This window comes from Gymnoscopelus braueri, assembly GCF_963280865.1.
Source record: "Gymnoscopelus braueri genome assembly, chromosome: 22".
NCBI classification, from domain to species: domain Eukaryota; kingdom Metazoa; phylum Chordata; class Actinopteri; order Myctophiformes; family Myctophidae; genus Gymnoscopelus; species Gymnoscopelus braueri.
In genome coordinates this window covers 6,671,145-6,687,098 of record NC_137624.1, presented here as the reverse complement: position 1 = coordinate 6,687,098, position 15,954 = coordinate 6,671,145, and positions in this window count along the sequence as shown.

The following is a 15,954-nucleotide window of genomic DNA, read 5'->3' as shown; positions in this document are numbered from 1 at the left end:
TGTTTGAAAACCACTGTATTACACAATAAATAAAATACAATCAATCAGCAGTGTTACGTTACGTATTAAAGATGCTTCAAAACTGAATTGGTGAAAAACTTTAATTTTTCATTATTACATTTTTTATTCTCTGGCTGTTCCACCCAGTGTGTTCATCAAGGAGCTGTGGAAGAAGCACATAAACACATTCATACACAACAAAATGTCAAATAATTTACTCACTCACCACTTCATGTCAATGATTGAGCCGTTACTATTGCTATAATTCATACGATCATTCATTCATTGCTCAAGGCATTATACATTGTTTAACAGTGTATGTGTGTGCACGCACTTTATTGTGCTGTCTCCTACCAAAGAAGGATTACAGCAGCACCTTGACCTCCTGTACTAATTCGCACAGATGTGGGCCCTGACAGTAAATCCAAGACATACCTCGGCCTAAACATCAGTAGCTGCAGGAAACTTCAACAAAGCTGCTAACGACCTTAGAGAAAAGGCCAGAAGGACTTTCTATCTATGCCATCAAAAGGAATGTTAATAATAATAATAATAATACATTTTATTTATAACGCACTTTACATTCTTACGAATCTCAGAGTGCTACAATTAAAAGCAAGGTATAAAAACAGCATAGGCAACAAAACAATTAATAGACCCAACTAGGCTAAACTAAGAGCCAAAATTTAGAAATAAAAACAAACAAAGTCCATAAAAATTAGGAAAATGCTTTTTTAAAAAGGTAGGTTTTTAGTCCATTTTTAAAAGCATCAGTGGACTGTGGTGCTCTCAGGTGGTCTGGGAGGGCATTCCACAGACATGGGGCTGTGCGACAGAAGGCCCGGTCGCCCATGGTGCGGAGGTTGGTGTCAGGGACAACAAGGAGGTTGGTATTGTTGGAGCGGAGGCTTCGGGTGGCGGGTTTTGGTGTGAGGAGTTCTTTGAGGTAGGGGGGGGGCGTTGCCGTACATGCATTGATGGGTGAGAAGGGAAATCTTATATTCAGTCCTGAAGGAGATGGGGAGCCAGTGAAGTGAGCGGAGGGTGGGTGTGATATGGTCATATTTTCGCACTCTCATCAGGACCCTAGCAGCGCTGTTTTGAATGTATTGGAGCCTTTGGAGGCTCTTGCTATGTTAAGCTAGACATCCCAATACAAATCTGGTTAAAGATATTAGACTCCGTAATATCTCCCTCTATGGTTGCGAGATCTGGGGTCCCCTTGCCAACCAAGAACTTGAGAAATGGGACATACACCAAACCGAGCCTCTGCACGCAGAACTCTGCACCCAACGGAAAACAACAAACAATGCATGCAGGGCAGAATTGGGACGATACCCACTCATTATCAAAGTAAAGAAGAGAACACTTACATTTTAGAACCACCTAAAAGAAAGCAACTCAAACACCCTCCATAACATAGCCCTCAACCATAGAGAAAACCTACAGGGATGCCCCCTTAGTCAGCTGGTCCAGGAACTCTCTGCACAAACGCAAGTACAGCTACCAGACGGAAAACCCATTGGACTTCACAAGATTATAAGAAAACAAAGAGAAAGCTACGTGACATACTGGAAAGAGACAACCCAAAACCACCTCTCCAGGTGCCCACTCGTCCAGGTGCCCAGTTATATCCACCCCTAAGTGCCCACTCGTCCAGGTGCCCACATGTCCCTAGTGCCCAGATGGTTTTGGTGCCCACCTGTGTTATATGTCATATATTTTTACAGCAAAAAAAAAGGCAAAGTCTGAACACAAACCCTAGGTTACGTATGTAGCCCAGGTTTTATTAATAGCGTAAGTAAGGTACTGGTGATCGCCAGGGGGCGATGATATCCCATAGTAAGTACCTTACGAAGCTATGAAATAATAACCATAAGTTACAAGCACAAGTTATGTTTTACAAGTGCACATTTTTTTTTACAGGCACACATGTTTTTTTACATACAAAATAATATTGGCATTGATTAACCCATAGATTAGCTGTACACAGACAGAATGACACACTCACACACGTGCGCGGACGGAAGGGCGGACGGACACGGTGCAAAACATACTCTCTCGCCATGCCTTTCGGCGTGGCGGAGACACGCAACATACAGAGGCATACTAGACAGATCATTAACAACATATCGAACGGAAACAATGAGGTAAAAGCCAGAACAACATATCAGGAGGATTCGAATGCTTGTGAGTAAAACAGGGTTTTGAGCCTGGATTTTAAAGATTCAGTGGAGGGGCAGATCTAATGGAGAAGGGAATGCTGTTCCACAGCCTGGGGGCTGTGACAGAGAAGGCGCGGTCACCTCTGAGCCTCAATCTGGTCGTCGGGAAGTCAGTTGACCTGAGGTGCTTAGTGGTGGGAGGGTAGTTTACAAGGCCAGTGATGTAAGCGGGGCCAGTCCATTACGAGCTTTATAAACGAAAAGGAGAGTCTTAAAATGTATTCTAAACCGCACTGGCGGGAGGCCAGGAGGGGCGTGATATGGTCTCTCTTCTTGGTACCGGTCAAGAGCCTGGCTGCTGCATTCCGGAGACGGGATAGGGCTGACTGACTGATCCCAGTGTAGATGGAATTACAGTAGTCCCGTAGCCCGTAGCACTTGCCCTAGCCTTGACGACCTTTCAGGATTATGCAAAGGCTAAAATGTAACTTAGATAGCATGTTATGTAGACAGATGCCAGGTCATTGTTGGCCTGGCCTGGCCTGGCATCCTATAGTATGTATAGTTTCAATGTAGGCTGATGATAGGTTCTTGGTTGACGTACTGTATGTATTAGTTATTATTAGATTATTGGTTTACTTATGTATTATTTTATTATTAGATTACTATTTTTATGCATTATGATGTATTATGTGTATTATGATGTATTATAATGTTTTATTTTGTGTCCTTGCTTACTGTAAGTCGCTCTGGATTAAGAGCGTCTGCTAAATGCCTAAACTGTAAACTGTAGTCTAAACTGGATGTTATGAGGGCATGTATGACGATTTCAAGATCGTGGACAGAGAGGAATGGCTTGAATTTGAATTTTGAATTTTTTCTATGGAGCGGAGGTGAAAGAAGCTTGATTTGAGTACGGCATTTACCTGTTTATCCAATTTAAAATCCAGAGTCGAAGAGCTCCCCCAGGTTTTTGGAGTGGGGCTTGACAAGGCAGGACAGGTTGCCCAGATCGCTCTGGATCTGTGCGAAGGAATCAAGGGGGGCCAAATAAGACAATTTCAAATTTGCTGTCGTTCAATTGCAGGACAATATGTGCCACCCAGCATTTAATGTTAGTAAGGCAGTTCCTCAGGTTCTCTAGTTGTGAATGTTTATTTGGTTTCGGGGGAGGTAGAGTTGTGTGTCGTCCGAGTTCGCGTAGCAGTGAAATGAGTTGTTATATATGTCTATATATGTCTACTCCACAACATCTCAGAGGAAAATATTGTATTTTGTTTGTTTTGTTTTTACTCAATATAATTATTGGTGCATTTTCTTGAGGTATATGCTCAATGATCTGCCATACAAGTTATGTCCAGATGTGGCCATGACTGACACCATGTCTGTCAGGGTATCAAGGTACTAGAATCTTCTCATATCTATCGATCTAATTCTTAATTAGTAACTAGGGTGAGCATCTCCATGTACTATAGCCAAAGTCCAGCTGTTCAGTCAACTACTATGGTTGTCTTTTCTGCATCCATACTCTGGGCTCTGACGTAGAATATTGCACATGCATTTAACTCAATGTTGTCGTGGCAGTCAGATCACTGTCATACAGATCTGAGATTTTGGCTACTTCCTCTGTAAAGTCTATGGCATGGTCAGGACAGGACCTGACAAAGATTACCTTCATCAAAACTTTGCACCTTAATAAAAAAGGCAGTCAAATCATCAGAGTTTTGAGAAGTGTATTATATGTTTTTCTTTTAATTGATGAAGGTAAACTATATGATGTAGAAGGGACCAATAAAACATTACTATTGCAATTTCTCCTGGGTTGGGCCATTTTAGCTTACTGTACTATATTGTGGGAAAGTCCAATTTTACCAGATTTAAGTATGCAATGATAAAATGACCCTAAAGTACGGGGTAAACTGTTGCATCCCTCTTTGTCCTTTGTACAGGGTTGACTGCAGATGCGGTGGTCTCAAAAACATAAAGGATAACTGTCCGAAAAAGACTTGCTCGCCTCAAACTATTAAGGAAGACTCCTTAGACAGAGAAAATACTATTTCGTTTATTAACATTTTTTGCACCCCTCACTTATACTGCTTGCCAATGTGTCGTCACCACGAGGGGCGTGGCATAGTAGCTGCAGACATACTGGTGGGGGGCAATGTTAAGTCAACCTGTTTATACCCCACTGTTTATACCGCTACCAAATGACACTTTTTGACGCCCCCTTCAGGATTTTTGGCACGCACTATAGCACAGGGCCCTTTATGAGCATGATAACATAAAATATGATAAATGTAAGTGAGTCTTCCTTAATAGTTTATGCAGCGAGTGAGTCTTTTTCTTCCAGTTTTCCTCCATGATAAAATGACCCACCATAAAGTTATGTGTGTGTGTGTGTGTGTGTGTGTGTGTGTGTGTGTGTGTGTGTGTGTGTGTGTGTGTGTGTGTGTGTGTGTGTGTGTGTGTGTGTGTGTGTGTGTGTGTGTGTGCGTGTGCGTGCGTGTGTACCTGGATGAAGATGTGTTTAACATATCCTCCTGCTTTCAGGAGAGTAACAATTAACTCAACAATGGAGTACATTGCTTTGATTCATTGAGCCATTAACACAACCATGCATGGAAATAAAGATGCATGCATCTTGTCCACAATGGAGCAGATTGGTGTGATTAACATACCCTCCTAAGTGAATGCTAGAATGTAAAAGACAAAGGATAACTTATAGCTCTGACAAATTGACCAATGAACACCACATCCAGCATGTTACCATTAGACTGCCTTTACATGTTGTTATGACAACTGAGACTAAAATGAAACTTTTACACCAAGGAATTATTGAAGAAGTTTTTCTCTCTGTATTTAACTACTTAATGGTTGGGTGTTCAGTTTCACTCTCATTTCTTTAGATGTATTCTGCATTAAGATTAATCACTGTATATAGTTATGAGACATTATATACCAAAACACAGCTTTATAAAGCTGTTTTACCTCCCTGCTTTATCGCAATGTTGTTCACAGACATGAAATTCATACAATGAATAGTTAAAACTACTACTACGATGTCACTGCTTTTATCCTTTTTAACCACTTCAACCCTATATTGTCCCTATTCTGGGGGCAAACATTACGTGAAAATAGCAGCTCTACAAGCTCTGTATTGCAATGAGTTGCATTGCAATATGCTCAAATCAACACTCAGCATCGCAATGTAAGACGTTGTGAACTTTTTTGCCAACGATATGTAGTGTAGAACAAAAAAAAGAGGGTGCAGAGACAGTATAGAACCCTGGGGTTAATGTGGTTAATTGTTTTTATTCTCATTGTTGTATTAATCTATTTACTTTATGATGCTGTGTCCACTAAGGAGATTTTCCACCCTGATTACAGCCTATGTTTTTAATAGTTTACAATGGGAATGCTGCATATAGGTCTAAATTATGCTGGAAACACCAACACCATAATTGTGTCTATTTAAAAGCAATTACTTTTGAATGCTATATTCAAAAAGTAATTCCGATACTAAGCATCCTTCACTTGAAAGTAATTATTTGACCAGGAATATCTATACGTTTACTCTTGAATTCTTAAGCATTTACTGTATTTTAAAGCAATTTCTTCAGTATTTTAACTTGGTTAACTAGAGGAGAAATCTGTACTTTGTCCACCAATGGTTAAATGATGCTCCCACTACACCCATCACTGGGGTCTTAGTGTGTAGGACAGGTACTCAATGATAACAATAGACAAGACCACACCCACCTGCTTTGCATAAGGTCTTCAACAACATCCTCACACACTGTATATAAACAACACAGAGCAGTGGTTGTGTCATCACTACAGCTGAGCTAACCACAATGAGTCAACCACAGGGAAAGAAGACATTCATCCAGAACATGTTGAGTTTCACCTCTGCTGCTGCTAGGCCTCCTTCATCTACACTGCTGACCTCAGCTTCTACACCGGTCACTTCTTCTGATGATACCAGGACCTCCACCAAGGTTATTATACTTTTACATGTTTTCATTTGTGTTTATTTGTTCATTTTTGCTTACAATCTCAGTTTTCTTTTAACTAGTTTTCAAAGTGGGTTTGATAGTTTAGTATATTTTCTATGTTTAAGGCTTAGTTTATTTTTAAGGCTGGGCTGGGTTATTTGTTAGTTTCAGTTATGTGTTATATGGGGTGGTCTAGAGATTAAAACAGCTCAGAAAAAATATTATTATAATATATGAATTATGTCTATTTTTGAAGATGCTTGACAATGTTTGACAACAGGTCATAGAACTACTACGTTTTTGTTTTTAAGTCTGAGCTTTAGCCCAGCACAGTTTCAGTTTTGTGTTATCTGGGATAGTCAGGGCTGAGATCGAAAAAGCCAGGGAAAAAGCATGTAAATTGTGGTTATTTTCGCTATTTTTGAAGCTGCTTGACAATGTTTGATGACAGGTTTTATAGCAGAGCTAAAAATATTGGAAGATTTCATGTACAACCAAAATATTAGACTCATGTATGCAATATTGACAAAGACTTGACAAAGTTTATGTTTTCGTTATTTAATTAGTTTTAATTAACGATAATAACCCTGTCCTCCACCCCTCAGATCACTTTCTCCTCTGTGCCACAGAGCTCTGGGGAAGTTCCACCACAAGGAACCAGTTCTCCTGATGATACCAGGGCCTCCGTCACCAAGGTCACCTCGTCCTGTGCTTCACCCTGTTCCTGGCCGGTGACCACGGGCAAGGCACTGAAGGCAGATTCCCACACCGACGTGGCGGCTGCTCCATCAGACCTGTCCTCTATAGACGAGCCGGCAGCCCAGCCCATACTAAAGAGCTTCCCAGCTACATTATTCTGCCAGACTCCCAGGAGCTTTTCCTCCGCATGGTATGGCGGGTTTGATCATGTTCATCAATTACAGCATTAGTCACAATGCTGTGTTTTGTAAGATGTGTCGGCAATTTGCGATGAATGGGGATGACAAATTCAGACACTGATTTAAACGCTGGAAAAATATGGATGAGGCTTGTCAGAAGCATGAGAAGGGCAATGTAAAAGGCACTGGTTACACTACCAATGACGATCAAGATGTGCTGTTAAACGGCTAATTGAAGGCTTGGAGTATGGTGCATTTATAGAGGTTTTCAGGAGCAAACCGGGGTGTGTGTATTCTACAGATATAATGTGTGGAGGACGAAGGCTTGTGGTTGCACTAAATGGAACATACTATGACCTATCGTTTGTGTAACAAAAACAAAATGTATTGTTTCATTGCTTCTTTTATTGAACAGTTTATACATGCCTTTTCAGCCTTAATTTTGTTTAGAATTTAGAAAAGTGTGTAATTGTTCTTATGAAGACATGGACTTTTTTTTTGCACATATGTATTTGCACATGTATTTGCACATGCATTCTATTCTTCCTTTATCATTATTTCTTTGTTACTGTTTATTATTGCTGCTAACATGTGTGAGGAACTAAAAAACACATGTTTACTATTACTAGACGAAACAATAAAAATCTTGAATCTTGAATCCTGTTGTGTGTCTTCACTGCCAAGTTCATAATATTCTGTAATGGATGCGTGTTTGAATTGTGACACAACTGCGGGAATGTTCACTGTTGATACTGACATTAAAACTTATATGCCTAATCCGCTTTCAATTAATGTAATTAGCACTCTAAAATGTCCATAATATTTGCATTGAAACTCAAATTAAAAACAAGATATGGAATTTTTGTTAATAAAACATCTACTGATGCACAAACTTGGATACATCATCGGGGTCCTGGAGTCATCGGCTGTTTCGTGTCTGGCAGCAGACACCCTCCTCCAGGTGACCCGACCGAGGCTGATCAGACCCCGGCCTGTGTCCAAGTGGCATGTTACTGCCCCCACTGTCTTTTGGGGGCTTAGGGTGGCTGGTGAGATGTTGCCGCAGGTGTTGGCGACACTAAGAGGCTCTAGGCTGGGCACAAACTCTGCCTTGATGGATTTTAAACCCTCAAACATATTCATTTATAATACAAACATATTGGTGTGGTCGTATTATTAGGACAATTATTCTTACCAGTTAACATCTAACTGGTAGGAATCAACCATCAGAACAGATTTCAGTGAGTGAGTGAGTGAGTGAGTGAGTGAGTGAGTGAGTGAGTGAGTGAGTGAGTGTAAGATTCTTGTGTTTTATCAGACTAAATGTATTGTGTGTGTCACAATAGGATGTACATAGTGTAATTAAAACATTTAACATTAAAATACACATACAGCAGCACACATAATGTATACTGTCTTACCAGTATCTCCAGGTCTTATGATATATAGCAGTTTTTGATTTTCTTTTACCTTTAATTGTGTCAAGACAAAATACAGTACATTGCACAACAGGACAATACCAAAAACACGCCCTAGGATACCAAAGATTTTTTTTTAAAGTTTACATCTGTAGTCTAGCTGAGAGATGGTCTGCTTTAGCTGATGATATTTTAACACTTTGGTTAGGAAGGCTTCCTCTAAGCTGTAATCAAAAGTACAGCCGACCTCGAGAATGAACACCTCCCTATGGTTTTCATTAACAACAAAGACATCAGGGGTATTAGCTGAAATGTTAGAGAACACAGAATCATCATTACACAGGCTAAATATGCTCGGCTTCACATTAGAATGGTTATACAGCATGATGGAGGACCTGAAATAGAAGAGATATATTTTGATATCAAATCCACTATTCTGTCATGCCTACTTATGTAGAGTCCCCTGTATACATGGCACCCATTTAAGATGTGGGACATGGTTTCAGCCATTTGTTCATGACTATGATGTATGTACAGTGAGTAGCATGGTTGCCTGGAAACCAGATGGAGAGGTCAAGTTTAGATGGTAAAACCGGCAACCTCGCTTTCAGAGTAAATACAACAATGCACTTTTAACACAGAGTGAGAGACAGAATGGTCCACAGCAGGGAGACATGCAGCCTTCACTTGCAGCCTCAGCTCAGTCCAGTGTTGGCGCTGCCTTTGCTGTTGTGCCCATAAGAGGTGACTTCGGGCAATAGTCAGTGGGAGTTGGTGTTCTGTTCCACACACAGTCATAGATGCTCTGACAGAGATACTGGGGTCAGTTATAAAGTCCTCTGAGACAGCCATCTCCTCAGAGTTAGACCCTACCCACACACCGAAGCCGGGGAAGCGACTGTCTAGCTCTCCACTAAGTTTCCTCCTGAAGCCTAGGAAGCTAGGATCCAAGCCACATGCCAGGGGGACCTTACGTCGTTTTAGGTCCAGGAACAGAGATGAACGTTCAAGCTCTCTCACATAAAGTACTGGTCATCATTGTTCAGCATATTTAACAAATGGGAGAGCCTCATAGCAATAACTGTATGTCCATTCAAAATTGGGAACACCCATACCACCCTCACGTTTACAGTGAAATATAATGTCACGTGTTGTGACACACACGCACACACATTCATTCCCATGTAGTAGAAATGTTTGTGTTTATATTGTATCATCGCTGTCAGCCCTGTCGGGTAGAAACCTTTTATGTATCTGGAAATGGAAAAAATAGAACCGAAGTTTCAATGGATCCGTGTCTAGTTATTAATCACAAGCTCTTTAATACTTTTCGTTGGTCTAAAACTCTCCGAAAATGGTAAACCTATAGAACAAGCCATGACCAACAAGACACAATCTTTACACTATGGTCTTTACAGGCAAAACAATGACTTGCTTTTAATGACAATGAGCCATCATCAGCCATCATTGTGCACTACTTTACTGACTGAATTACACGTGAATGGTAAAGATATAGACCAAAAAACTTTGTTTACACTTGAATACCCTTACATTGCTGAGAAATAAACAACATACATTGGGCAGTGGGAGAGTTGTTCTCACATGCCCTCCCTAATGGTAAAGTACCACCATTGACTGTTCTCACCTAAGATATATACCAGTGCAGTACTTAAGCATTAAAGATGAGGCATTTGGGGATGCAAAAATACTATGTATATTTGGGAAGAACAGCCTGAGTGTGGTTACAAGATGTAATGTGACCAACTCTCTCTCCTCACAGGAACAATTTACAAGAGGCAAGTTGTGCAAAAATAGGACGTACTTTATTACAAATAGAAAGTAACTACATTATACATGCAATTGAATGGTTAAAATGTGATCAGTAAGGCTAGATTACTTTGATGAAATGACAAGATACAGGATACTCTCCTCTGGATAAGAAAGGGCGGGTCGGTCCATGCACACATTACTACTGTAATAGGGATAGAAAGAAGTATGAAAAAACTGCTCTACCAATGAGGAGGGTCAGCATTTGTTTTTATTTATTTACAAAGCTATTTTACAAAAGCACCCCTCCTATCTCTCAGCCCTGAATGTTGGTGCACATTGTTCACAGACATGGATCCCACTGCAACTCAAAAACACCACAATGACTTCATTAAACACTTGAACCCTATATTATTTTGACTGGGGTCCCACATGGCTCTATACTAGGTCCTTAGATGTTTTATGAATGTGGCCCCTGGAGCACATGTTAATCAGTTGCCACTTTTCAATGTAAAGATTGTTATTATTTAAGAGTGCAAGTATTATCAATAGTCAATGATTAATTAGAACAGGAAAGTGCTAAATATGGGAGGACCACATCAGAGACGGGGACCTTTGCGGGGGCCGACCATGGTTCACAGACAAAGTCAGAGAGAGAAGCATGAGGCTCGCAGGGCACAGCGTTAGGCATCTGGAACTGGTGGTAAACAAACTGACACTGTGGGAGCCAACGCAGGGCACAGCCAGGAAAGGAAAGAGGCAACAACTCATTTTAAACAGTTTTAATTTAAATGTTAGCTGTAACTCTGACCTGAATGGTCATTAGCCTACAGGTTCCCCAAGCTGTGAAACAAATGTATGTGTGAAGCAAGCTTCTTGCATCTGGCGGAGCCAGGTTAGGTCAACAGTATAGTTCATGTGCAATACATTACCATTAACAGCTAAATGGACACATGAACATTAAAAGTAACTCTTCAATAAAAGCGCCTAAATATAACGACCAATAACAGAATATAAGTGCAGCAGATGCAATACAAAAAGTTATAATAATAGAGAGGACAAAAAGTACATGTACTGTACTGTAGCAAAAGTCCAGCTGTTCAGTCATCTACTATGGTTGTTTTTTCTGCATCCATACGTAATATTGCACATGTATTTACCTCAATGTTGTGGTGGCAGTCATATCACTGTCATACAGATCTGAGATATCGGCTACTTCCTCTGTCAACTTATGGCATGGTCAGGACCTGACAAAGATTACCTTCATCAAAACGTTGTCCTGTTAATTTGTAGGCCTACTTTGCACCTTAATAATTTGAGAAGTGTACTATATGTTTTTCTTTTAATTGATGATAATTAATTTCCTATCATTAAACATCTTTAAAATGAGGGTATCAGATATCAGACATTAGAATATATTTGTGTGTGTGTGTGTGTGTGTGTGTGTGTGTGTGTGTGTGTGTGTGTGTGTGTGTGTGTGTGTGTGTGTGTGTGTGTGTGTGCGCGTACCTGGATGAAGATGTGTTTACACATCCTCCTGCTTTCAGGAGAGTAACAATTAACTCAACAATGGAGTACATTGCTTTGATTCATTGAGTCATTAACACAACATACAGCATGCCTGGAAATAAAGATGCATGCATCTTGTCCACAATGGAGCAGATTGGTGTGATTAACATACCATCCTAAGTGAATGCAAGAATGTGAAAGACAAAGGATAACTTATGGCTCTGATAAATTGACCAATGAACACCACATCCAGCATGTTACCATTAGACTGCCTTTACATGTTATTATGACAACTGAGACTAAAATGAAACTTTTACAAATAGATAGGCTCGTTTGTTTTTCTTTTACATCAAGGCATTATTTAAGAAGTTTTTCTCTCTGTATTTAACTATTTAATGGTTGGGTGTTCAGTTTCACTCTCATTTCTTTAGATGTATTCTGCATTAAGAATAATCACTGTATATAGTTATGAGACATTATCTACCAAAAAACAGCTTTATAAAGCTGTTTCACCTCGCTGCTTTATCGTAATGTTGTTCTCAATTATGCAATTCATACAATGAATAGTTGTATTAATCTATTTACTTTATGGTGCTGTGTCCACTAAGGAGATTTTCCACCCTGATTACAGCCTACGTTTTTAATAGTTTACAAAGGGAATGCTGCATGTAGGCCTAAACTATGCTGGAAACACCAACACCATAATTGTGTGTATTTAAAAGCAATTATTTTTGAATGCTATATTCAAAAAGTATATATTTAAAGCAATTCCGATACTAAGCATCCTTCAAAGTAATTATTTGACCACGAATATCTATACGTTTACTCTTGAATTCTTAAGCATTTACTGTATTTTAAAGCAATTTCTTCAGTATTTTAACTTGGTTACTAGAGGAGAAATCTGTACTTTGTCCACCAATGGTTAAATGATGCCCCCCCTCCCCACTACACCCATCACTGGGGTCTTAGTGTGTAGGACAGGTACTCAATGATAACAATAGACAAGACCACACCCACCTGCTTTGCATAAGGTCTTCAACAACATCCTCACACACTGTATATAAACAACACAGAGCAGTGGTTGTGTCATCACTACAGCTGAGCTAACCACAATGAGTCAACCACAGGGAAAGAAGACATTCATCCAGAACATGTTGAGTTTCACCTCTGCTGCTGCTAGGCCTCCTTCATCTACACTGCTGACCTCAGCTTCTACACCGGTCACTTCTTCTGATGATACCAGGACCTCCACCAAGGTTATTATACTTTTACATGTTTTCACTAGTGTTTATTTGTTAATTTTTGTTCACATCTCAGTTTAGTTTTGACTATTTCAAAGTGGGTTTGATAGTTTAGTATATTTAATATGTTTAAGGCTTAGTTTAGTTTATTTTTAAGGCTGGGCTGGGTTATTTGTTGTTAGTTTCAGTTATGTATTATATGGGGTAGTCTAGAGATTAAAAAAGCTCGGGGGAAATATAGTAAATTATGGCTATTTTTGAAGATGCTTGACAATGTTTGACAACAGGGCATAGAACTAGCTCGTTTTTGTTTTTAAGTCTGAGATTTAGTCTAGCATAGTCTCAGTTTTGTGTTATCTGGGCTAGTCAGGGCTGAGATTTAAAAAGCCAGGGGAAAAAACATGTAAATTGTGGTTATTTTTGCTATTTTTGAAGATGCTTGACAATTTTGAAGACATGTTTTATATGTCCAACCAAAATATTAGACTCATGTATGCAATATTGCTCTATGATTCTAGTTCGTTTTTGTTAGTTTTGTAAACACCGTTTCAGTTAGTTATCGTTTGTTTTTGTAAAGCCATATTTTGATGTTCATTTTAGTTTACTAAAATGTTTTGTTTTCGTTATTTCAATTGTTTTAATTAACAATAATATCCCTGTCCTCCACCCCTCAGATCACTGCCTCCTCTGTGCCACAGAGCTCTGGGGAAGTTCCACCACAAGGAACCAGTTCTCCTGATGATACCCGGGCCTCCGTCACCAAGGTCACCTCGTCCTGTGCTTCACCACGTTCCTCGCCGGTGACCACGGCCAAGGCACTGAAGGCAGATTCCCACACCGGCATGGCGGCTGCTCCATCAGACCTGTCCTCTATAGACGAGCCGGCAGCCCAGCCCATACTAAAGAGCTTCCCAGCTACATTATTCGGCCAGAAGCCCAGGAGCTTCTCCTCCGCCTGGTATGGCAGGTTTGAGTTCATCGAGTACAGCGTCAGTCACGATGCTGTGTTTTGCAAGATGTGTCAGCATTTTGCGATAAACGGGGAGGACAAATTCAGACAGGGATTTAAATACTGGAAAAATATGGGTGATGCTTGTCAGAAGCATGAGAAGAGCAATGTACATCAAACAGCATTACAAAAGTACAGTGGCTACAAAAGAGTCGCCACAAGTGACCGTGGCACAATCCTAAACCAGTTGACAAACACAGAAGGGATGAACGCTGGATTAATGGCGAAAAAACATATCAAAGCTGTGCTGCACACTGTTCTCATCTGTGCAAAGCAGGGACTGCCAATACATGGACATGGAGAGACTGATGATTCAGGTGATGACGAGGACACATGTAATTTCAAAGAGTTAATTAATCACTGGTGCAACTGTGATCCAGAACTAAAAGCAAGCCTAGACGCTACAATGCTCACTCCTGATATTCAAGATGATCTCCTTGATGCTGCGTCTACATTGTTGCTACATCACATGAAGAAAGAATTGCACGAATCTGATAACACGTACTACGCAATACTTGCCGATGAATGCAATGACATTTCCGAAAGGGAATTTGTGGTGGCTGTCAGCTTACGCTATGTGTACAGGGGGGCTATCAAGGAGAGAGCCGTAGGATTTGTGGAGGTGGGGGAGATGACGGCGGAATTCATCGCAGAGAAAATCCTGGGACTTGTGCGACCTTTTGAGCTGGACAGAGACTTGTGTGTTGGGCTGGGGTTCAACAGGGCCTCTGTAATGTCTGGTCATAACGTTCAGGCCATTCTAAAGCGCACATTCCCTAACGCTACTTACATGCATTGTCACTCACATAGTCTCAATCAAATCCTGGGGTCTGTTGCGTGCACGTCAGCTGATGCAGCCAATTTCTTCTATATTCTGAATTCACTGTTAACTCTTATGACTGGCTGCCAGCAACACGCCCGTTTCCTTGAGATACAGAGTCTTATGTACCCCGACCGCAAACCCCTTAAACTTGAACCAGGATGTGACGCACAGTGGAGTTCAAGGTCGGTTAAAAAAGTACTTAAACTCTATGACGTCGTGCTGGAGGCGTTGCATGACTTTATCGACGGGGAGGACGACCAGAGTAGGGTAAAAGCAAGCGCATTGTTTGAAAAGATACAAACAAAGTCATTTGTTTTCCTTCTTGTCCTCTTTGCAAACCTGTTTAGTATTTCTGATCAAGCGACCCGGAGCCTGCAGTCTACCAACAAAGGGGTGTTAGACACTGAATGTTTAATTGGAGCTCTCAAGCAATCCCTGTCAGATTTGAGGTCAAAGGACAGCTGCCGCCACGGATATCTGAGCATCCTGGCAAAAACAAATGATATATTGAAGTTTAATGACTTTGACAATTGGGATGTAGCTGTGCGAACCCGAAAGCACTTCGTTCCTTCTTCCTGGGTTGGTGTTGTAACTAGTTCACTGGGAAAGCGAACAAGAGTCACGTGCGACAATGATTTGCGCATCATGTTAAACCAGATCGTAGACTATCAACTTAATGAGTTGAATGCCATGTTCCAAAATGACACACATGGTTTCATGAAATCAGTGGAACTTTTCCTAACAACACCCTGTGTCAATGATCTAAAGGAAATGACAAATAGTCTAAATCTCTCTGGCAAGCTTTTAGGCGTAAAAGTGACAGAAGCAGAGCTTTCCCAATTTGTGCAACATCTTGCCATAGAAGAAAGCAGAGGAATGACCTTTGGGAGCCTAATCGAGGTAATGGACACGTGTAAAGAGGACTTTTTCCCAGGTGTCCATTCTTTCTTAAAGGCACTGGTTACACTACCAATGACAAGATGTGCTGTTAAACGGCTATTTTCTAGCGTCAAAATAATCAAAATGGCAAGCAGAAGCACAGTGCTAAACAACCTGTGTCTCCTCCAGTTTGAGAGAGATCTAACTGAAGGTTTGGACTATGATGCAATTATAGAGGTTTTCAAGAGCAAACCTGGGCGTCTCTGTATT